The sequence below is a fragment of the Callorhinus ursinus genome, unplaced genomic scaffold (genome assembly GCF_003265705.2).
Source record: "Callorhinus ursinus isolate GAN/ISIS: 27379988/994484 unplaced genomic scaffold, GSC_fseal_2.0 scaffold2, whole genome shotgun sequence".
Taxonomy (NCBI): Eukaryota; Metazoa; Chordata; class Mammalia; order Carnivora; family Otariidae; genus Callorhinus; species Callorhinus ursinus.
Window position 1 is genome coordinate 16,054,571 of NW_027397064.1, and position 25,103 is coordinate 16,079,673.

Consider the following 25,103-nt stretch of genomic DNA (forward strand, 5'->3'; position numbering starts at 1 on the left):
CAGGAGGATAGACAGCGGGGGAGGGGCCTCCGTCGGCCGCTTCTGGCAAGTGATACAGCCGCGGAGCACAAAATTGGAACTTTTAGAAGTCGGTTCCGCTGAGGGACGTCACTGCAGTGGCTAAGCAGGGGGTGGAACCCTCCCGGGACAGTGTGGTCTCAGGACCCTCGGGGTTACAGAAAGACCGGAAGTGCCTGAGTGCGGCAGAGCTCCCAGGTATCGGAGCGGGGAAGCCGGCTGCAGAGACGGAGCCGAGGCGCGGGCTTGCAGCTCGGGGTTGACATAAACTGTGATCTGCGGCCCAGTTGGGCCACTGCGCCTCCAGCAGGGACCCAACAAGCAGCAGAGCCAGAGAGACTCCCCTCCCTCCCCTGGGAGGAGGGGCGCAGGAGTGCACCACAGGGATCTGCTGGGTTTGGAGACTCCATGCGGGGTCGGGTGCCAGAGATAGAAACACTCAGTCACAGGCCGGGTGAGCGCGGAGTACGGCCGGAGACCGGGGAGACGGGAGTGATTGACTGCTTTTCTCTGGGGGCGCACTGGGGAGCGCGGTCCCAAGTTCTCGGCTCCTCCAGGCAGAGAGTGGGAGGCCACCATTTTCACCCTGGTCCTCCAAAGCTGTACCGAGAGATTGCAGGGAACAAAAGCTGCTGAGAGGAAACCCGAGCAGCTTGCTTAGCCCGGACAGACAAGGGCGGGGCAATTCGGCCTCCGGCAAAGATACTTGAGAACCATGGCAACAGGCCCCTCCCCCAGAAGATCAGCAAGAACAGCCAGCAAGCCAAGATCAAGTTTACCGATCAAGGAGAATGGGAGAACCCCAGCGCTAGGGGAATACTGCACATAGAATTCATGGCATTTTTACCATGATTCATTAGTTTTTCAAAGTTAATTTTTTTTTAATTTTTTATTGTTATGTTAATCACCATATATTACATAATTTGTTTTGGTGTAGTGTTCCATGATTCATTGTTTGTTCATAACACCAAGTGCTCCACACAGAATGCGCCCTCTTTAATACCCATCACCGGGCTAACCCATCCCCCTATCCTCCTCCCCTCTAGAACCCTCAGTTTGTTTTTCAGAGTCCATCGTCTCTCCTGGTTCGTCTCCCCCTCTGACTTACTCCCCTTCATTCTTCCTCTCCTGCTATCTTCTTCTTTTTCTTTTTTCTTAAAATATGTTGCGTTATTTGTTTCAGAAGTACAGATCTGTGATTCAACAGTCTTACACAATTCACAGCGCTCACCGTAGCACATACCCTCCCCAATGTCTATCACCCAGCCACACCATCCCTCCCATCCCCGACCACTTCAGCAACCCTCAGTTTGTTCCTGAGATTAAGAATTCCTCATATCAGTGAGGTCATATGATACATGTTCAAAGTTAATTTTTTAAACTGTTTTTTTTTAATTTCTCTTTTTCCCTTTTTCAACCAACATCTTATCAATCCCTTTTTTAAAAAAACATTTTTTATTTTTCATTTTTAGAGTCATATTTTATCCCTTCATAGTTACCCTTATTTTTGGCATATATATATATAAGTTGTTCTCTCTTTAAAATTTTGAGATACAGTTTCTTCTAACAGATCAAAATATACCCTAAATCACTAGTGTATGGCTTTGTTCTAGTCTCTTGCCTGATCACATTCTCTCCCTTTTTTTTTCTTTTTTTTTAAATCTTCTTTCTTTTTTCAAACAACTTCTTATCAATTCCTTTTATAAAATCTTTTCTAATTTTCATCTTTACAGTCATCTTCCATCCCTTCATTGTATCAACCCTTATTTTGTACATATATGTCTTTCTTCCTTTAAAATTTTAGGAGGCACTTTCTTCTAACAGACCAAAAAACACCCAAAATCTAGTGTGTGGCACTGATCTATGCACTAGACTGATCATATTTGATCATATTCTGTTTTTGTTTTGTTTTGTTCTGTATTTGTTTGTTTTTATCTTTTTCCTTCTCTTTTTCTTTTTTTTCTCTTTCTTTTTTCTTTCTTTCCCTTTCTTTTCCCCTGGTTTCAGGTCTTTTCTGATTTGTATAGAGTATATTTGCTGGGGACGTTATTAACCGGTTAGCATTTTGTTCTCTCATTTATCTGTTCTCCTTTGGACAAAATGACAAGACGAAAAAAATCACCTCAGCAAAAAGAACAAGAGGTAGTACCATCTGCCGGGGACCTACTCAATACAGACATTAGTACGATTCGGACTGAGAGTTCAGAATCATGACTTTAAAGATACTAGCTGGGCTTGAAAAAAGCGTGGAAGTTATTAGAGAAACCCTTTCTGGAGAAATAAAAGAACTAAAATCTAACCAAGTCGAAATCAAAAAGGCTATTAATGAGGTGCAATCAAACATGGGGGCACTAACTGCTAGGATAAATGAGGCAGAAGAGAGAATCAGTGATATAGAAGACCAAATGATGGAAAATAAAGAGGCTGAGAAAAAGAGAGAGAAACACCTACAGGATCACGAGGGCAGAATTCGAGAGATAAGTGATACGATAAGACAAAACAAAATTAGAATAATTGGGATCCCAGAAGAAGAAAGAGAGAGAGGGCTAGAAGGTATATTACAGCAAATAATAGCAGAGAACTTCCCTAATGTGGGGAAGGAAACAGGCATCAAAATCCAGGAGGCACAGAGAACCCCGCTCAAAATCAATAAAAATAGGTCAACACCCCGACATCTAATAGTAAAACTTACAAGTCTCAGAGACAAAAAGAAAATCCTGAAAGCTGCTCGGGAGAAGAGATATGTAACCTACAATGGTAGAAACATTAGATTGCCAACAGACCTATCCACAGAGACCTGGCAGGCCAGAAAGGACTGGCATGAGATCTTTAGAGCACTAAACGAGAAAAATATGCGGCCAAGAATACTATATCCAGCAAGGCTGTCATTGAAAATAGAAGGAGAGGTAAAAAGCTTCCAGGACAAACAAAAACTAAAGGAATTTGCAAACACGAAACCAGCCCTCCAAGAAATATTGAAAGGGGTCCTCTAAGCAAAGAGAGAGCCTAAAAGCAGCATAGATCAGAAAGGAACACAGACAATATCACAGTCACCTTAGAGGCAATACAATGGCACTAAATTCCTATCTTTCAATAGTTACCCTAAATGTAAATGGGCTCAATGCCCCAATCAAAAGACACAGGCTATCAGATTGGATTAAAAAACAAGACCCATCAATATGCTGTCTGCAAGAGACTCATTTTAGACCCAAAGACACCCCCAGAGTGAAAGTGAGGGGGTGGAAAACCATTTACCATGCTAATGGACACTAAAAGAAAGCTGGGGTGGCAATTCTTATATCAGACAAATTAGATTTTAAACAAAGACTGTAATAAGAGATGAAGAAGGACACTATATCTTACTTAAAGGGTCTATCCAACAAGAAGCTCTAACAATTGTAAATATCTATACCCCTAACATGGGAGCAGCCACTTTTATAAGGCAATTAATAACAAAAGCAAAGAAACACATCGACAACAATACAATAATAGTGGGGGACGTTAACACCCCCCTGACTGAAATGGACAGATCATCTAAGCAAAAGATCAACAAGGAAATAAAGACTTTAAAAGAAACACTGGACCAAATGGACTTCACAGACATATTCAGAACATTCCATCCCAAAGCAACGGAATACACATTCTTCTCTAATGCCCATGGAACATTCTCCAGAATTGATCACATCCTAGGTCACAAATCAGGTCTCAACCGATACCAAAAGATTGGGATCATTCCCTGCATATTTTCAGACCACAGTGCTTTGAAACTAGAACTCAATCACAAGAGGAAAGTCAGAAAGAACTCAAATACGAAGGCTAAAGAGTACCCTACTAAAGAATGAATGGGTCAACCAGGAAATTAAAGAAGAATTTAAAAAATTCAGGGAAACCAATGAAAATGAAAGCACAACTGTTCAAAATCTTTGGGATACAGCAAAGGCAGTCCTGAGAGGAAAGTATATAGCAATACAAGCCTTTCTCAAGAAACAAGAAAGGTCTCAAATACACAACCTAACCCTACACCTAAAGAACTAGAGAAAGAACAGCAAATCAAGCCTAAACACAGCAGGAGAAGAGAAATAATAAAGATCAGAGCAGAAATCAATGAAATAGAAACCAAAAGAACAGTAGAACAGATCAACGAAACTAGGAGCTGGTTCTTTGAAAGAACTAACAAGATTGATAAACCCCTGGCCAGACTGATCAAAAAGAAAAGAGAAAGGACCCAAATCAACAAAATCATGAATGAAAGAGGAGAGATCACAACCAACACCAAAGAAATACAAACAATTACAAGAACATATTATGAGCAACTCTATGCCAGCAAATTAGATAACCTGGAAGAAATGGGTGCATTCCTAGAGATGTATCAACTACCAAAACTGAACCAGGAAGAAATAGAAAACCTGAACAGACCTATAACCACTAAGGAAATTGAAGCAGTCATCAAAAATCTCCCAACAAACAAAAGCCCAGGGCCAGATGGCTTCCCAGGGGAATTCTATCAAACATTTAAAGAAGAATTAATACCTATTCTCCTGAAACTGTTCCAAAAAATAGAAATGGAAGGAAAACTTCCAAACTCGTTTTATGAGGCCACCATTACCTTGATCCCCAAACCAGACAAAGACCCCATCAAAAAGGAGAATTACAGACTAATATCCTTGATGAACATGGATGCAAAACTTCTCACCAAAATACTAGCCAATAGGATCCAACAGTACATTAAAAGGATTATTCACGATGATCAAGTGGGATTTATCCCTGGCTGCAAGGCTGGTTCAACATCCGCAAATCAATCAACGTGATACAATACATTAACAAAAGCAAGAAAAAGAACCATATGATCCTCTCAATAGATGCAGAAAAAGCATTTGAGAAAGTACAGCATCCTTTCTTGATCAAAACTCTTCAGAGTATAGGGATAGAGGGTACATACCTCAATATCATAAAAGCCATCTATGAAAAACCCACAGCGAATATCATTCTCAATGGGGAAAAGCTGAGAGTTTTGCAGATGATATGATACTGTATGTGGAAAACCCAAAAGACTCCACCCCAAAACTGCTAGAACTCATACAGGAATTCAGTAAAGTGGCAGGATATAAAATCAATGGCACAGAAATTAGTAGCATTCCTATAAACCAACAACAAGACAGAAAAGAGACAAATCAAGGAGTCGATCCCATTTACAATTGCACCCAAAACCATAAGATACCTAGGAATAAATTTAACCAAAGAGGCAAAGGATCTGTATGCAGAAAACTCATGAAAGAAATTGAAGAAGACACAAAGAAATGGAAAAACGTTCCATGCTCATGGATTGGAAGAACAAACATTGTGAAGATGTCAATGCTACCTAGAGCAATCTACACATTCAATGCAATCCCCATCAAAATACCATCCACTTTTTTCAAAGAAATGGAACAAATAATCCTAAAAGTTGTATGGAACCAGAAGAGACCCCGAATAGCCAGAGGAATCTTGAAAAAGAAAAGCAAAGCTGGCGGCATCACAATTCCGGACTTCCAGCTCTACCACAAAGCTGTCATCATCAAGACAGTATGGTACTGGCACAAAAACAGACACATCGATCAATGGAACAGAATCGAGAGCCCAGAAATGGACCCTCAACTCTATGGTCAACTCATCTTTGACAAAGCAGGAAAGAATGTCCAATGGAAAAAAGACAGTCTCTTCAACAAATGGTGTTGGGAAAATTGGACAGCCACATGCAGAAGAAGGAAACTGGACCATTTCCTTACACCACACACAAAAATAGACTCCAAATGGTTGAAAGACCTAAACGTGAGACAGGAGTCCATCAAAATCCTAAAGGAGAACACAGGCAGCAACCTCTTCGACCTCAGCCGCAGCAACTTCTTCCTAGAAACATCGCCAAAGGCAAGCGAAGCAAGGGTAAAAATGAACTATTGGGATTTCATCAAGATAAAAAGCTTTTGCACAGCAAAAGACAGTCCACAAAACCAAAAGACAACCGACAGAATGGGAGAAAATATTTGCAAATGACATATCATATAACGGGCTAGTATCCAAAATCTATAAAGAACTTATCAAACTCAACACCCAAGGAACAAATAATCCAATCAAGAAATGGGCAGAAGACATGAACCGACATTTTTCCAAAGAAGACATCCAAATGGCCAACAGACACATGAAAAAGTGCTCAACATCGCTCGGCATCAGGGAAATCCAAATCAAAACCTCAGTGAGATACCACCTCACACCAGTCAGAATGGCTAGAATTAACAAGTCAGGAAACGACAGATGTTGGCGGGGATGTGGAGAAAGGGGAACCCTCCTACACTATTGGTGGGAATGCAAGCTGGTGCAACCACTCTGGAAAACAGTATGGAGGTTCCTCAAACAGTTGAAAATAGGGCTACCATTCGATCCAGCAATTGCACTACTGGGTATTTACCACAAAGATACAAATGTAGGGATCCGAAGGGGTACGTGCACCCCAATGTTTATAGCAGTAATGTCCACAATAGCCAAACTGTGGAAAGAGCCATGATGTCCATCGACAGATGAATGGCTAAAGAAGATGTGGTAGATATACACAATGGAATATTATGCAGCCATAAAAAGGAATGAGATCTTGCCATTTGCAACGACATGGATGGAACTGGAGGGTGTTATGCTGACTGAAATAAGTCAATCAGGGAAAGACATATATCATATCACCTCGCTGATATGAGGAATTCTTAACCTCAGGAAACAAACTGAGGATTGCTGGAGTGGTGGGGGGTGGGAGGGATGGGTGGCTGGGTGACAGACATTGGGGAGGGTATGTGCTATGGCAAGCGCTGTGAATTGTGCAAGACTGTTGAATCACAGATCGGTACTTCTGAAACAAATAATGCAATATATGTTAAGGGAAAAAAAAAGAAGAAGAAGATAGCAGGAGGGGAAGAATGAAGGGGAGTAAGTCGGAGGGGGAGAAGAACCATGAGAGATGATGGACTCCGAAAAACAAATTGAGGTTTCTAGAGGGGAGGGGGTTGGGGAGATGGGTTAGCCTGGTGATGGGTATTAAAGAGGGCACGTTCAGCGTGGAGCACTGGGTGTTATGCACAAACAATGAATCATGGAACACTACATCAGAAACTAATGATGTATGGTGATTAACATAACAATAAAAAAATTTAAAAATGACTTAGAATCTTGATTGAGATATTAATAAAGAGTGTCTTGAGTCTAATCTCATTGTGTTTGTCTACCCAAACAAGTTGTAAAAGAATTGGAAGGAGGACCCTTTAGACAGTGAAAAAGAGCACCATCCATGATAAAGCCAAGACAAGAGGCATGAACCAGGACAATTTCTGGCAAACTCAGACATGTTGTCACTCTAAATTCAAATCTTCTGACACTACATTAAGGATCATCCTTGGATATTTCCCATTCATAGTGACTTCAGTTAATAAAGGTTTATTTCTGTAGCATACCTATACTTATTGCAACTACAAAAACAGTATTGAGATGTCAAAAACAGTCGACTGAACTCATCAGGGTTGTCTCTCATCAGATGTTTCAAAATCAAGACTTGTAACTTTTGCAACCCTCAAGACTGACCACTAAGATGGAAAAAAGAATTTTCAACCCTGGTGTTCTGTAAGTCCTTTTGGGAGCTCTCCTAAAAAGATATATTGTTCCTGCTCCAGTTTGCATCACCATTTGGTTTAATTATTATTTGTAATTGGGAAATAATTAGATAAAATGATGATGTAAACCCCAGTGGAAAATAGACATCTCTTAAGAACTCTAATGTTTTCTGTCACTTAAAAGGAAGGGGATATGACTTACTGGAGGAAAAAACTAATTAGAAAAGCAGACACATCTTCTCCCTCTCCTCATATTTCAGGCATGCTGGCAAGTGCTCAGAAATGATCAGAGAGTGGCCTATTTCTCAAGGACCCCAGGAGAGCATGATAATTTAAATCATCATCTCAGGAAAGCGCCTTGAGCACTTGTCTTTGCCGTTTTATGATCTTCAGTGAGAAGAGAGAGTTTGGCTCTCCAGACTGGCATGGCCATGCAAACTATGGGCTGAAGGAAAACCGAGGTCACACCCACACCAAAGTGAATATAGGCAAGTTAGAATTCCTGCTAAGAGAAACACATTTGAGCAAAGTGAGGAGCCAGAAATGTTTAAAACAATGCTGTCCCCCAGCAAAATGAAAACAAAATTTTTATCCTGGGACACCAATCAGCTTTCAGAAAAGTTTGACAACACAAGGAGATGTGAAGGGATTAGATGTTCAGATGTGGGCCCAGCAACTTCAAACCCTTCAGTAGACCTAAAACTCTCTGTTTGGAATTAGATCCTTTTATTTAAAAGTTGGATTACAATAACAAAAACAAAAATCAGTTAACTGCTCAAGAAAAAAATATTTTCACCAAAAAGAAAGCCAATTTTATAAAAATGACATCTCGAAGAAAGTCCTATTTAAGTAGCCACACTTTGAAAATGCAAATATTTATTAATAAATCATAACGTGGTCATTAGAAGATGAAAAACAGGAAGGCTTGAAAATAAAGAAGTACGATTGCAAATATACCAAAATGTCCTAAATGCTTTCTCCCAGCTGGTCCAGTTCGACTTGCATCCCTTGACAATTAGAAAGTCAATCTGGCTCTCTGAGACTCAGTTCTTGGCTATAAACCAGAAAATTTGTACATGGTCTTAGACCAGCCTCTCTCTAGCAAAAAGCAGTAATGTCAACATACCCAGGCACAAAAATTCATCCCAAGGTAATGAGTTCTAAGAACTTCAAGTACAACCTGACTCTGGATAGATGTCCTTTTTTCTTCACTTTCCCCTCATTCCTCCACTTATGAAAACAATGACTCCCCAGACTTATTCCAAGGTTCATCGGAAATTTTGGCTATGTAGGACGTAGGCACACTCAAAACCGCACTTTCCAAATTGTTCAAAACTAAGTAGTGAATAACCACGAAATAAAGGACCCCTGTGCTTGGTACTGTGACACATAGACCAGTGAGGACTGTAGACAAGATAAGCTACTGTGAGGAAAGGCTTGTTTTGAGAAGGTGTGATTCTAGCCGAATGTTGGAGGAGCACCTAGGTGCTGAAGAAAAAGGGTACTCTTGGCAAAGGCACCTAGATATGCACAAAATCAACATGCACAAGAGGGTGAGAGAGGAGTCTGATCAGACCAAGATACTAGTGTGGTGAAGAACTTGAGGTGGGAATGCAAAGAGAGCCCCAGGGGACTGGACCATGAGGTGCCTTCTATATCACACAGTGCATGAGCTTTCACAAACTGGTGATGATTCTTTGGAAAATCAAAGGACTGTCACATCACAATAAGCACAAGTCCTGCCATACAAAGTGCCTACTAGAACATCCATGTCTGTTGGGTTTTTGAAGAAAAGATCAATGGGAGTGTGTTGGCGGGGAGGGAATAAAGTTATATGATTATTGGGAGCTTTATGTGAATGGTAAAGAGTCAAATCAAAATCACTGGACCAGATTCTCCCAATTTATTCAGACTTATAGATCATATCAGAGGTCATTTTTAACAAGGTGAATAAACATAAATCCTTGCCTCTTCTTCACATTACCTACTTGACCTCTCTATTAGTCCCTCTTTTGACTGATATGACTTTGAAATCCATGATCCATTTCTCTTCCCATCAGTTTTATTTCAGAAAAATGACTCTCTGAAAAAAAGTGCCCTGATGGGTAGTATTTGCCAATGTGCATGGTGTAAATCTCCTACCATGGCCAATTTCAAGCTTCCAATATGTGGAACTTGTTCCAAGTTTCGTGGGAAAGTAAAGTTGGAGAAAAATGCGCAAAATCCACCCTTGCAAGCTGGAAAGAATCAGCCATAAAAGAGCATTGTACCAACTCCTAATTTTTCTATCTTTGAAATGGATCTTCTGTCCTATCTTTTTGGATTCTGACTCCTTGAGCATCCCAGTTAACTTGCCTGTGTTCCTATGAGATTTCCTGGGTTGCTCCCTCTCCTCCCAGGAAAGATTTCTGAGTCTGGAAACAAGAAAGGCATATTGACCATTTACTCTCTCCTGTCACATCTTTACTGGTCACAAGAAGGATGGGAAATGAAAAAGTAAGTCAATTTAAGTCCATCTCCTCCTTCTAAAGTAACAGTAAAAAACCTTGCCTAGCTAAGGGTGAGTTAATATTATTAGGTTCAAAACAGAAAATAGTGTGTTGTCTTTTATATAACACACCAGATGTGATAAATTGACTCAAGAGGTCTCATTTTGAAAATCTCCTTATTCATAAAAACTCTGTTTACTGTTTTGTATGTTTATGCTATTCAACATAGAATGTTTGGAAACTAATTAGTACAATATTTGGGGTCTTTTTTCCTCTTCAGTATTCCTTTTGTAATTAATGTCATGGATTCTTTCAAAACCAAGGGAAAAAATATTTTAAGAATGTTTTTGTTCATTCTTTGTTGAAACATGGTTTAATGTTTATTATCATAATTTTGATTGCTATTGCACCACCTCAAGTGCTGTATTTTGTACTTCGTGAGCTATCATTTGGCTCACATTCATGATTTGTGCATTAATACCATTCAAGGTTATGCAATAACAATCAGAAATTATGATAATAAACATTGAACCACATTTCAACAAAATAGGATAAACTCATGTGAAGGGTTTTTTTTTTTTTAATCTTTTCCTTAACAAAGCATCTTATGCTTCAGTGACACTTTAATTACCAAGAAATTACCCAAGAAAATATGTAATTATTTCTAGTAATTGACAGTGACTCTATATGTAACACTTCTTTATGTTAAAATAATTGCTAAAATGTGACCTTTTTTCCCCCAGACATGTGGCTTAATTGATTGCATTCTGCTTTTCAGATAAAAAGGTAATAAAAATAACATCACTAAAGTACATAAGTAACTCCAGTTCAATTGAGGACTGTTTTAGTGACCTCAAAAACAGTTTTTGATAATGACCAGCATTAATGAAATTATCTTGATGAATTTAGGGGTAATTATTTCAATTTCTCAATTTACACCAATGTACTATAACATTCTCTTTCCCAGAAAGGCTTTGCCAGTCATTCTAAAAATCTCATGTACATTGCAGAGAAGAACATTCCCTAAGTGGCTATTCAAAAGATCAAAATCCTTTGCTTATGTATGAACATTCATTAAAAGAAGAAGAAAAGGCTCTCCTCTCAAAAATTAAAGCCACTCTTGGGAGAAAATCATTTTGATCCCCTCTAGCTCTAAAATTTCAATACTTTATGATTCTATAAAATCTATTCATAACGTGGACACATTCTTTAAATTAAAAAAACCAATAGCTCAAATGTGTCCATCTCTCTGTTTCCTGTTTTTCCACCTGACAGTTTGGTCTAGTGAGAGCCTTAACTCAAGAACCAGATACACAGCCCCTTCCACAAACCTCTGCTTTTATTATTTTCCCACTGCTTCTTTCCTTCTCTCAGGACAAACCATCTACCAGATAAGCCTTTGCCATTACACACTGTCCCTTTTGCAACTGACCAACATGGTGAATTTTTGTAACCAATAATGCACAAGACCATGATGCACACAATAACATAACATCAGTGTAGTTTAATTTGAATGAAAATCAATACAGATTTCCACACAAAAGAGAGGTACTGCAATTTTTTAAGGCCTGGACATTGTAGAACACAGACATCCTTTTGTATGTTTCTAACCTCCTTGTAAAAATCACCTTCAGGATGTTTCTCCTACTGCAATTTTAAGATAATGCGTGAAAGTCTAAAACCACAGTAAAAGAAGTCTGACATTTCTGCTATGTGATCTCTGGGAGGAATGGCATGGGAAGCTACTCTGGAAACTATGGATGCCTAAAGATTTGGTGAAGCCACTTGTTGAAGAGATGGTGGGAAGGAGTAAAGGGTGAGGTAAATGATGGGTCCTTGGTCCCTCAGGTATTATTCGCCCAGAACCTCTCTGAATTTATCTAGTGTATATATTGGGTTTTTCAGTTGGTTATAATTTGAAGAAACCCTTCATTTTCTCTCAGTTTGTAGATTAGAAAGTGGTATTTTTGTGAGTACAAACAATTTGCCCTGAGTTGAACACCTGCTCAGTGGCAATGCTAGCTCTAGAGTAGAGCATAAATGACTCTCAGTCCAGAGCTCCTCTTTCTAGAAGGAATCTCTCTCCGGATAAAGGGCTCCAGTGTTTTGATTAATAGTCTGTAGGCTGATCTTTAGAGTTATCACCATGTTTCCTCAGGGAGATAAACTCCACCAGGGAGAGATCTAAGGCAACAAGCATCACTGAACAAAAAATATTGGCCCTGAATCAGGACTCAGCTTAATGTAATATGCCGGAGCGTGTAATATAATCCTTTCTCTCTTCATCCAGGCTCCAGACAATTAGCCAGCCATGCCCTTGGGAAACTGTTACTCGGCATATAGATGCCTGGATACGGAGCCGGGCTTACCACTCATTATGTAGACATTTACTATTTATTGGCTGAAATCTTCAGCACAACCTCTTCAACACAGTGGATTTAACAAGGATGACAACAATGCCTTTTGCCTTCAGTGTACATTCTGGTCCAATCTCCTATATATTTTGCATGGCTCCTTTCCTCCTACTCCATTGGCTGCCGATTTCATCTTCAATGGAATGGGATGCCTGAAAGCGTAGCGCTTTTGGAATAATTTTTCCTGTGTTTGTTTTCCACTTGTCTTGATAAATTTTAAGTTTGACAGCAAGAAAAGGCTTTCTATTTTTCTATGAGCCAGAGAGGGTCTCATCACTCAACAAATCCCGTGAGCTTTTACTTTCTCAGCACTGTGTCCTTCTTCTGACCTTAAACTTTCTCACTGCCTGGAAAGAAAGCTTTTCATGAGAACTCACAAAGCCCTACAAGCTGAGTTTGACAATGAGACAAGCAATGAACAGGGCAGATCATCGTCAGAGGAAACTACAAATTTCCTCATCAAAAATCATTTGTTTAACATAAAACCCAGGAGTCTACTGCAAGCGAACTGCCTTACTTCCAGCAGCTTATAATTTCTTAGGAACACAGAATAACAGTGGCACTCACAGAATCAAATGATTTTATTTCTCTTTTCATTAAACCCATCTTCCCCTTGTTTCTACATGGAAGGATCCTCAGCTGCTTTCAGTCCAGCCTCAAGGAGAGACCATTAGCTGGAGCAGAAACATTGTATCCCCTCTGCTCTTTCTGGTTGGAATTCCATTTGAGACCCTGACCCTAAGAGGAGCAAACAAAGGAAAGGGGTGAAGAGCAACATTAAGGAGGAGAAAACCAACCTGCCCTGAGCACCCAGTGGTTGGCAAGCTTCTCCTGAGTCATTGATTGAGGGTAGGGTCCTGTCTGCTGTTAACTCACTAAGTGACAACGGGAAAGTTGTTCCACCTTTGGGTGAAATTGAATTGCTGAGTGCAATTCCCTCATTTTAAAACAGCACCAATAACTCTACGCCCCTCCCCCCCTTTGTGGAATACTTGTGACATTTAAGCAAAATAAAGAATGCCCAATGATTGACCCAGTGCTGGCCCAAGCTTGATATTCAAAAAGTCCACTGACTAATTTTAAATGTCCTTTAATCTTCTTATCAATCCTTCGAAGCAAGTATTATTCCCATTTTACAGATGAGCACAATGGGGCATAGACGATAACGGAGTTTGTACAAGACCACATAAGCTTTGCTATTTGTGGCACCTTAGCTTCCTTGTAGGTAGCAGCCTCTACAGTGAATTTCAGACTCCCATGATTTTTTGATATATGAGCAGAGAAGTGACACCGTTTTGCCTAAACCTACCCTCGGGTTGTGGGGTCTAACTCTACTCTTGGCAGGAGGGGATAGCTCAGTCCAGGCATCAAAGAGAAAATCACTCATGGTAAGAAGATCATGTCTTCCCCTAAACCACTGACAGCGGGCTTTCCCACCCAAGCACGTGGAGTACTCCCCCTCCCCCTCCAATGCTGTGAGATTCCAAAACCCACTGGGTAGGGAGTCACCAGCTTGTAATTGTTCTGCATTTAATTTTACACCCACTGTAAACAGAGTCAAGGTTCGGGCCAGTGTGCTTCAAATAATACCCAGGTTATTGTTCCAGATATTGTGGGGCATTTATTTCAGTCAGGCAAGGATAGGCTGCAATATTTAAGTCCCAGGTTCATTGTAAACAAAGAAAATCCATCAAAACCGGAATATCTCAAGAGAAATCCTTTCCAGGCTTTCATTACTGACTGCAAAGGATAAAAATCTTTCAGCTTGCTGATGGTTTGATGTCCCCATACACATTTACAGTGAGGTGATTGTTTTGTTCGGGTGAAGGCTTATACCTCCTCTGAAGCAAACCCACGAAACAGTGTTGTTAAATATGTATGTGGATCTTCAAAGCCCATCGGTGTCACCTGGCTTAGTGTCCAGACTCAATACCGTGCCAGAGAGAGGAAATGTTATTCGAATGTCCCTTCCAGATGGTTGAGCTCTTGGCTACTGGATGAATGTTATACCAAGCAATAGCTTCCATTTTAAAAGCTGGGAATTAAAAGATCAATGACTTTGCTTCCTTCCAGTCTCAGAAACTCAGCATGGGGCCTTAAGTTAATGGCCTAAGCTTACTGTGCCTCTCTTTAGCCATCTGTAAAGTGGGAATAGTAACTGTCCTTCTTGTCTCCTAGGGCTTGTATTTGTCAGTGTTTTCCAGAAAAATAGAACTAGTATACACACACCCAGACACATATTCACAGATTTAAGGAATTGGCTCACACAGGTGTGGGGATTAGTAAGTCTGAAATCTGTAGGGCATGCCGGCAGTCTGGAAATCCAGGGAAGAGTTGATGTTGCAGTCTTGACTCAAAATTCCACAGGGGCAGGCTGGAAACTCAGGCAGGATTTCTATGTTGCAATCTTGAGGCAAAATTTCTTCTTCATTGGGGAGCCTCAGCTATTGCTTTTAAGGTCTTCAATTGATTGGAAGAGGCCCACCCTGATTGCAAAGAGTAACCTGCTTTACTTCAAGTCAATTGATTGTAAATTAATCATATCCACAAATTCCTTCACAGCAACGTCTAGACTAGTGTTTGACCAAACAACTGGACACCGTGACATAGTCAAGTTGACCCATAAAATTAACCATCACAGGGCTATTTTCAAGGTCACATCAGAGGTCATATGTAGGAAAGGATTTTCAAAGATATGAAGAGCTGCACAAATATTAAGTTTTTAAATAAATTTTGAACTCCTGTGTCACATGAGGTTCTGAGGAATGTGGAGGTGAATAAATCAAAAGACCTGTCCTCAAAAAGCTTACCATCTATTTGAGATGCCAGGATTAAATGCACGGGGAGTGAAATGCTACAAGGCTATACAAGGAAGTGCTGAAGGAACAGCCTGAAGACACAAGAGCCTGTGGGTCAGAGAGGTTGCAAAAAGCCAAAGGATCCCATGGAGTCTCTTTGAAAGGCATCCCTTCCCCAGAAAAGCCTTAGCAGTCATTCACCCCATTCTCATCCAAATTACGCTCCCCTATCACTTTCTCTCATGACATTTGACTTTTGTTTTTCTTTGCAGCTTATTGCAATACATGAGTATTCATTTATTTGCATGTCTCACTGTTTAATAGTGTTCTTGCCCAAACTGAAATTCCATGAGAGCAAGGAGGTTTGAATTGTTGTTGTCACCATTACCTGCCTAACATTTAACACAGTACTTAACATGGGATAGGTGTGCAAATTATAGTCTGTGAGGTTTGAATAAGTGACTATACATATCAATGTTTTCCCCACAACAGAACTTTGCCGACTTTTCAGGAAGAAAAATTGAAAATTGTACCATAAACAACCATATATACACTCCCTAAATTCAATAATTGTTAATATTTTTGCCATTTTTGAAAGATCTCTTTCATTTCCTTATCCCTCTAGTTTTATTGCTAAATCATTTGAAAATAAGTGGCTGATGTCATGACACTTTATCCCTTGAATATTTTAGTATACATCTCTTAAAAATAAGGTGTATGTCCCATACAACCCCAATACCACTAGCCAGCCTAAACAAACTAGCAATAATTCCCCACTCTTCTCCCATTTCCAGACCATATTCAAGTTTCCCCAAATGACATTTAAAGCCCTTTTATTTTTATTAACCAGTATGTAATCAAAATTCTGGAAACACTTCCTAACACATACCTACCCCCTGCACACACATACACACACACACACACACACACCTTTTTAAAAGAAAATTTTGCTTTGAGGTCTTGAAGAACCGATTCAATTATCTTGTAGAATGTTCCATATTCTAGATTTGTCTGCTTGTTCCCTTATGGTGTTATTTAACTTTTTCTTCCAGCCTCTGTATATCCTAGAAACAAGAAGTTAGGCCAAAAGGCTTGATGAGATTCAGCTTAAACATGTTTTCAGAGAAGACTTGATAGGCAATGTTTCTTACTTCATATTGCATCCTATCGGGAGGCATGCATGTCAGCATGTCCAGCATTCAGGAGTGCCAAGATTAATCACATGATCAAGACAGTGACCACCTGACCTCTCCCTTATATTGGTGCATTGTCCCCTTTGTATGAGCAGGAACTTATTCAAGCACATTTTTGAAAATTACTTGTAATTGCAATCCCAGCTAAATTCATTTTTCTGGCCCTTAACACTGTTCAAAAAGCTAATTTACTTGTAAAACTTCCTTAACCCTTTTCTTCTGGAGTTGGGGCAGAGAGGTAACTGCATGGGGAGGGTTTCTTCAATTACCTTTGCAGAAAATGTTGCTGAGCTCAAACTCAAGTCTTCATGAATTTTAAAATAAAAGCACCCCCTCCATATATTTTAAAAGACAGCATTTTGTACAAATCTTTGACTATAGCATTTTTCACTCAGCATTAATTACATATATCAACTTTTCATCCTTCCTGTAAACTGATATTATTTATTAAACTCACAAGAAAAGACACGATTAATCTTTATGATTCATTGTTTCTCCTGCAAAGAACTAAAGCGTACACAGAGTTGAATTTTTCCCCTCCTGGGGTTGTATAATTGGGTTAAATCAGTGCTGTTCAAATCAGAGTACCACTGGGGGGGGTTGTGTGGCAGTCTGCTGGGGGTACTCAATAAACATGGGGACTCTGAAGCATAATTTTTTTCCTTAATGGTAAGTAATGTAAAACATCTTTATATCCCAAAATAAGCTTATATACATTGCAGAATAAAATGAAAAAATTCACTTGAATTTAAAGATAGAACATAAGGCCACTTTAAGTGAGCCGGCAGTCAGTACAAGCTTTATGCCCTACCACTTGCCATAGCCTCCCCAACACGCCCCCAGCCCTCAGATGATCACTCTCCCCTGCTCCTGCAAGTCTTAGGAGAGCGAAATCACCTAGTGAAATTGCCAGCAAAAAGTTTAAATCAACAAAATTAAACTTCCTCTGAAAAAGTTGCCTAGGATTTCCACCAGCCAATCTCTCCAACCCCACCCTCTTTCAGATATAGGTTAAGTATGGGAACTGGAAATTGGGCTTATGGAACACTACCCATTTAAAAAAAATTATTGGAGTACAGTTGACACACAATGTTACATTAGTTTCAGATGTGCAACATAGAGATTCCACAAGTCTATACATTATGCTACCCTCACCACAAAGGTAGTTAGCATCTGTCGCCCTGCAACACTATTATAATAGCACTGACTGTATTCCTAATGCTGGTTCCTCTTATTTCCGTGACTTATTCATTCCACAGCTGGAAGCCTGTACCTCCCACTCGCCTTCACCCATTTTTAATGATACAAGCCAGTGAACACTACTTACCTTCCTGTGCTTCCCTGCTCAGGCAGGTCTCCTCTCAAGCTCAGTCCCCATCCTCCTCTTTCTCACACCGAGTGCTTATAGGATCAGTATTTACCATGTTAGAAGTTAAACCAAGAAAGTTTTTAAATACTGAAGGGTTAATTAATTGAACAATAACAGTAAGTTCCTATGTTATCTAACTTATATATCTATTACTTAAAAATAACTATAACTATATTTTCCAAACCAAAACAATATTGAGTGAAAATTAGTGTTGTTTTACATGTTTTTAACATATAAACATATGGGATAACCTATCTGGTTTAATAAAGGACAGGAAGAATCTCTTTGCTTCTGCATCCAATCTCTCACTATACCACACATCATGTGGCCTCCAGAAACTCAACTGTAGATGTGTGCTCATGGAAGGATGAGAGTGGAAAAGGCAAATAACATCTTAGTATTATCATGAAACGAGTTTTGATCTCATGCACCCCCTGAAAAGTTCATGGGGACCCCAAGAGGGACCATACTTTGAGAACCACTGCTTGTGACATTTCTTCTCTTTAGAATTCTCTTCCCCCTTAATTTTTTTCCACCAAAATTCAACCCATCCATTAGAGTTCAAAGTGTCGCTTTTTCATGACCTTCCTCTGTCTCTAGTAAGAATTGCTTCCTCTTTTGTGCCTCTGTAGCACTTTGATTATCTCTTGACTTACACTTAAAATACTCAAGCACATGGGCAATAATTACTGAGTGCCCACTATGTTCTAGATGTGAGAGTTTCTACCCTTTCTCTACTATCTTTTCCCCACCTACTCCCCCTACGTTAAGATTTACCTTCCATTCTGTCCTCCTCAAGTTGACAACCAAAGCAAGCTATTAGTGGTAGGATTTTAGGCACACTGAATTACTGGTAAGATTTTTTTATACTCCAAGGACATTTCTATAGCTCTCAAGTTACACCACATAAACCATCTGATTCTGCCATTGTTTAAGATCTTTACTATTCTTAAGCCACATTAAAATAGGTCCAATTCTCTTAGTAAGCAGAAAATTTAGAGCAATTCATCTGATAAATGTTTATAAGCATAAATTGAACCACTCTAGCCCTTGTCCAATACACCATGAATATTCAATTTGACAAATATATATTACAGCAGTTGTTGGGAGAGTTTGAATCCCAGATGAGTGGAATGACCCCTAGTCCCATGTCTCTATAATGCTAAGCCCCAAATGAGGACTAAGTATTTGAGTAAGGAGACCCAAGTCTGGTGTCTATGATAGTAATGACATGTGTAACTTTTGACACAACACTGGACATTTCTCCAACTCAGCTTCTTCCACTAGAGTTGAATCTCCTTGAAACCAGAAACCATGTCTTTTTAACCTCTGTACACCACAATGTCTGGCACATAGCAAGTGCTCCATAATTTTTTGTTGAACAAATGGCTCCATGCTAATAATTATGTTAGAAAGCCCTTCTCAATTAGAAGGGCACCAAGCACAGGGTCCCTGTGTCATAACCGCTCATTAAATATTTGAGCACACATGAATAAACAATCGAACAGTCTGTAGTCTGTGATTCTACTGTGAGCAAGACATTGCCCTAGGCACCACGGTGTCACAGTAATGACAAAGATCTGGCCCCTGCTCTCACAGAACTCAAAATTTAACCTGATATCACCTGGTTAAGATAAACAGCCACAACGCAAACTGAGTATCCTAAATTCATGATTCTGTGTCTGACTTGGAACACCAGGATATTTGAAATTCCACCTCTGACTGGCAAAATCACTTTTTATTTCTGCTTCTAATAGAACATAAAAAAAGGCAAGGGCTAATGGGATGTCACAGCAGTGTCACCACAGCCCCTTAATTGATTTGAAGGTGCTGGCGTAACTATTCAAGAAAAAATGATGTTCTCATTGATGGGAGATAGAGAATGTACAATTTGCATCTCATCAGAAAAAAAAAATTTCTTGGTTTCCTCTACAAAGCACTAATGTTCTCAATACTGCTGACTGTGCTATTTTGAGAAATAGCCAGCATGCCCTCCGCACAGTTAGAGAGTAAGAGGAAATATTGCCTCCCCAGGTGTCAAATTTCCTTTCTCTAATGGAAAGATGTGTGGGACAGCATTTCAAACATAGTCACAGAGGAAAAAGGAGGTTGACAAGTAAGATGGATGAATGAGAGGGAAAACATGTGTTGAGAAGGAAGCTGTCAGGATTAGCTACCATTTGTGCATCAGTAGTGTCCTAATTAAAAATGCCCATCATAAGAGACTTTGGGGAGAAAAAAAAAAAAAAGGAAACCCACATCTCTGCAATATGAGAGATCTCAGAGAAAAGGCAAGACTCTAGGGCTCCACTGAACCGCAGTATTCACCCTGGTGGCGGTGTTCTGGCATCTAGGAAATTAACTGCTTCTATAACTCAACCCGGGAAATCGGCATCTTCATCAAGGTTGCCTTTGCTTTTAAAAAATATCACAGATCTAGCTAACATAAAGATGTTGGAGACACTGGGGTGTTACTATGCAATGTGGGGCTCAGTTCTTCCAACTTCTCATCAATAATAATTTCCTTCTTTCCTATAATTGGAGTCCTGAGCCTTCTGTGTTTACAGCGACATTAGTCAATTCCCTAGATGCACTAGGCCAAATTAAATAAAAGACTGCAGGGAAATTTATCTATGGAATGTGAATCTTTAATGAGCCTTCATTCTACAACTCTTATAGTAGAAAGAGACTTGCAGAAACAGATTCTAGTCACCCATGAAGGCTGGGTGGAATTGAACAGATGGATGAGCGTCCCTGATCCTCTTTTGCTTCATGTATAACATAAAGGGGCTGGATTAGATAATCATTGAGGTCATTTCCACTCTGACCTTCAGACTCTATCATTCTTCTTGCATTTCTGTCTTCCCTTCTAGGAAGTGGTTAAGGGCCATTGTTCATATGTGGTGGGTTTGTGGTGGGAAAGGAATGGTGATAGTTATGAGTGTGGGCTCACCTATTAGACTGCCCAAGTTCAATATCTTCTCTGTACTTACCAGCTGTGGAACTTTGGTCAAATTATCCAAGCTCTCTGTGTCTCAGTTTATTCACCTGTAAAATGGGATAATAACACTACCTTTATCTCATACAGTTGCTAAAATGAAATAATCTACACAAAACACTTGTTCTAAGTACTTGCTACGTAGTGAACATACAACAAATGTTTTCTGATATAACATGTATTATGCATCTAATTGTAGAAAGGATACCTTCCCTGCAGCATCCACCACACAGGCAGCCAGAAGCAGACGTGCTAAAGTCCAGTGATTTCCGAAGGTATAAAGGAGACCCTTTTCTTACAAAACAAGTAAATGTTATGTGCCAATGTCCAAATTTCTTTTATGGTGTAAAAGGAGAGCAACAATACACCAGTTTGAATTCATAGTCTGTTGTAAATAACTTTGACTCATTTATCAACTTATTGAAAATAGACTTATTTAAAAGGGAAGAAAAAGGAGATCAAAGAGATAGATACAGGATAGAGCAAAGGAAAGAGAGATGAAAGAAAGGCAAGCTTCTATTACCATATGCTATTGCTTGGTTTCAGTCCCACTCCTATGTCTATATATGGTTCAGATTTTACTGGTATTTATATAAATACCTGCTTCAAAATGGCTCAGAAGGAATGCAAATGGAGACTCAGTTTGGGGAGGCTATCTGCGGCCTATACACATGATTTGGTCATGTCCAAAAATATGGTTTTATTAAGACAGGTCCCACCCTTCTCCCATTGGCAGCAGCCACTCTTGGAGTTTTGTTTTGTTTGTTTTACATATTCCAAGACATTTCTGGTGCTAAATACAACTGAGCCATTCATAGAGTGTCCCTGAGGGTTTGACTCCATCAAGGTCCCTGTTCTAACCCTGGGAACATTTAGCCAAATCCTAGTCTCAAGAAAGACCTTAAAACTGACCAGAACGCATATTGGACACAGATGTCTCCAGAATTTGGCACTATCAACCCACACACACAGATTTCAGGCCAAACTCAAGCCAGAATATATTCAGCAGTCCAGTGAATTATATGGCCACCTGACTGCTGGCTCCCCCTTGGAAATAACTTGATGAAATGTACCTGACAGGCATGAAGTTCAGCAGAGAAAGGACCAGATAAAGATTATAACCTCACTGAATTAAAAAACACAGCTACATTAGTATTTTTCAATTAGCAGAATTAACTCATCAGTCATATTGAACTAGAGCATTTATTTATGTATTTTACTGATGCAAAAACATCATAGCACAATCTAGAATTATACAGCAAACCAGATAAAAGCAAAGGAGGGAGAAAGGAAGGCGAAGATGGAACAAGTAAGGACAGATGCCTAGTTCTAAAATTAATCCAAACCAAAAGTAAGCAATCCGAGAAAGAGCAGAACCTAGCTACAGTCTGGGGAGATTTTGTGTCAGACTCATTCAGATGTCATTGCTTGACTTTTCTGTTGTCTTATTGACTAAATCAGGTCGACCACACAACCAATCAATTGTTTAAAAATAAGCTGATAACCCCTTTCAGGGATAGAGATGATATGTTCTGGAAAACAACAATTTTAGATATGCTGCATGATACAATATATTCTACAAAGTGGTCATTCAGTAAGAATTTATTGATTGGTTTCATTACTCTAATAATAAAAAAACAGGCCAATAAATAGTCCAATGACCAACCTTTAAACCAAAAGTTACACATGAAATATGCCGCATAAATGAACTTAAGTATTATTTGAGGATGTTCATTTTTAAGAATAAAAAAAGAAACAACCAATAATTTCTAAGAAAATTCACAGATCTCATTTCAATGGACGGTATACACAAGAAGAATAAATACTAAATATAACTGTTTTCAAAATGATTGAGCCTTATAAGTTCTATTAAATAATGTACAAGAGCAATGGCATGAGGAGACTTACCTCTCATCATGTTATCTATGAAGAGTAAATAAGAGCCTTCACTGTTAAATTGGTCACTTTCAATCAGTGCTTAATCGTTTAGGATAAAGAGAATGTACTGCTCCTTTCACTAATATTAAATGAGCAGATTTCTCTATATCCTGTAGTACAGAGAAAGGAATCACTGGCATAACTTGACCGGTTTTCATGAAATAAATATTTAAAACTCTGCTGAAATTTAACAGATGCCAAATATACATGGAGAGCAGTTTATTCTTCTATAAAGAATAAATGAAATAGCAGAGCATTCAGGTGCTTTTTTTTTCCTTCATAGTTTATATGGTACTCAAAAATAGACACCAAAATGCAGTGACTACTAAAAACAAAATAGAGCACAAGGAGTTTTTCAAGCAAATTCTTTCAAACTTCAAAGAAATCCTGTTTAAAAGAGTAAGGGCATTGAGGACAATCCATAAGAACGTGAAAAAAATGAAGCAAAATGAAACAGAGAAGAAAATGGGGATTATTAAAATAGAATTAGATAGAAAAATCACAAATTTGCTGAACAGGCAAAGATCCAACATACACATAACTGGTGTTTGCAGACCAATAGAAAATCTGAAGTGGAAATAACTTTTTTTCAAAGATCTAAGAGAAGAAAATATTCCTGAGATAAAACAGGACAGGGCAAAAATCTATAGATTAAAAGACCACACGATATTCCAAAAAGGGAAGATACTGAATGATCAATGCAGACTTACCCTGATTACATTACCAGACTCTTGTGAGCATCAGGTCAAGAACATCAAGTCAACTATGAACATCAGAAATGATCAGGTTGACCTCAGGTTTTCCTACAGCCACACTCGGTACTAGAAGACAGTGGTAGACTGTGTACAAAGTTCTGAGAGAAAGAAAATGTGGTCCAATAATTTTACACTTGGCCAAGGTATCATGAAGCAAGAAAGGTCAAAGATATAAACCCTTATATATTCCAAAAGTTGGGTAACGCAGTCCCTATGGATGCTGCATGTGGACAATAACTACTTGAAGGTAAACCCCAACCAGTGAAACCGTGAATGGAGAAACCATAGTGAAACCAATCCTGAGCACTGAATAAGTTTAAATATAGAATGAAGGCTCAGTAACTGTGGGTGGAGAATATTAACAGTATAAATCAGGTCAACATACAAATATTATACCTAAAAAAATTAAGCGATAAAGAAAGGAGGAGGCAGGAGAATAGTATAAACATGCTAATCTCCTCTTCAGAGTTGGGGTCAAAAGATACAGTTTAAAGTAGACAAAGCACAAGGTTAAGTATAATATGCTGAAGTACAAAACAGCTTCTAGAGAAACTAAGAATAATATAGACAAACTAAGAATAATTAAACCTACACCAGTTAGGTTGTGGAAGTGAAGGAAGGAAGATGGGGGGAATTATAAATATTTGGTTTTTCATCTAGTATAGATAGTAAGTGATATTTAAAGATAATGAACTAAGAAGTAGAAATTGTAAAATATTTTTATATCATAGAAGAAAATCAACAGAAAAAAATACATAAAACAGTACAGGCTAAATAGCATGAAATGTAAAAAAAAAAAAATGAAGTGTTAAAAAAAATACTAGAAACACAGTCTGTGATATCAAAAGGGAAGAAAATAAGTGACCATCTAAAAAGAACTGGTTGAATAACTAGAACACCCACATAATGGAATACACAACATTTGAAGAATGGGATAAAGCTTTTGCAGAAACAACCTCCAAGGTGTGTGGTAAAGGAAGGAAGGTAAGGTGTCAAACAGTGTGTATAGGATTTTTCCATTTGCGTAAATATAAAAGATATTCAGTATAAACACACACACTCACATACGCACTCAAATACTTGTTTAGGCAGGAAAGACCTGCAGAAGAAAGTGTTATTGCTGATACTTCTTTCTTGGTGGGAGGACTAGTATTGTAGAGTTGAAGAAGACTTACTTTCCTTTGTATTTCCTTTTCTACATTTATTAGTAGTCTGATCAAAATATAATAAAACCAATTCAAGAAAATACATATGTACATTCACATACATATATACATAGAAATACATATTTCTTAACAGAGTCAAATAGATGCATGAATGTGTATGTGTGTATAATTAAGGAAATATCACAAACCAAATTAAGAAACAGTAAATGAGCCAATACATTTTGCCAAGAAAAAAAATTAAGTTAGATATCTTACCTTGTATCAAAATAAATTCCAGAAACATAGGAGATAGATGTAAAAAATCGAAGTAGAAAAGACTGTAAAGTAATATTTAATTGAT

General features: G+C 38.8%; 1 long non-coding RNA gene across 1 annotated transcript; it reads right to left on the reverse strand.

Moving 5' to 3' along the window:
- Nucleotides 1-13,139: 13,139 nt before the first annotated feature.
- On the reverse strand, nt 13,140-20,938 carry LOC141374631 (uncharacterized). Its single transcript, XR_012381660.1, has 5 exons — nt 20,900-20,938; nt 17,865-17,938; nt 16,275-16,408; nt 14,813-15,032; nt 13,140-13,284 (listed from the first exon to the last, which is right to left on the reverse strand). It is a non-coding gene; the product is annotated as an uncharacterized lncRNA (long non-coding RNA).
- Nucleotides 20,939-25,103: the final 4,165 nt, after the last annotated feature.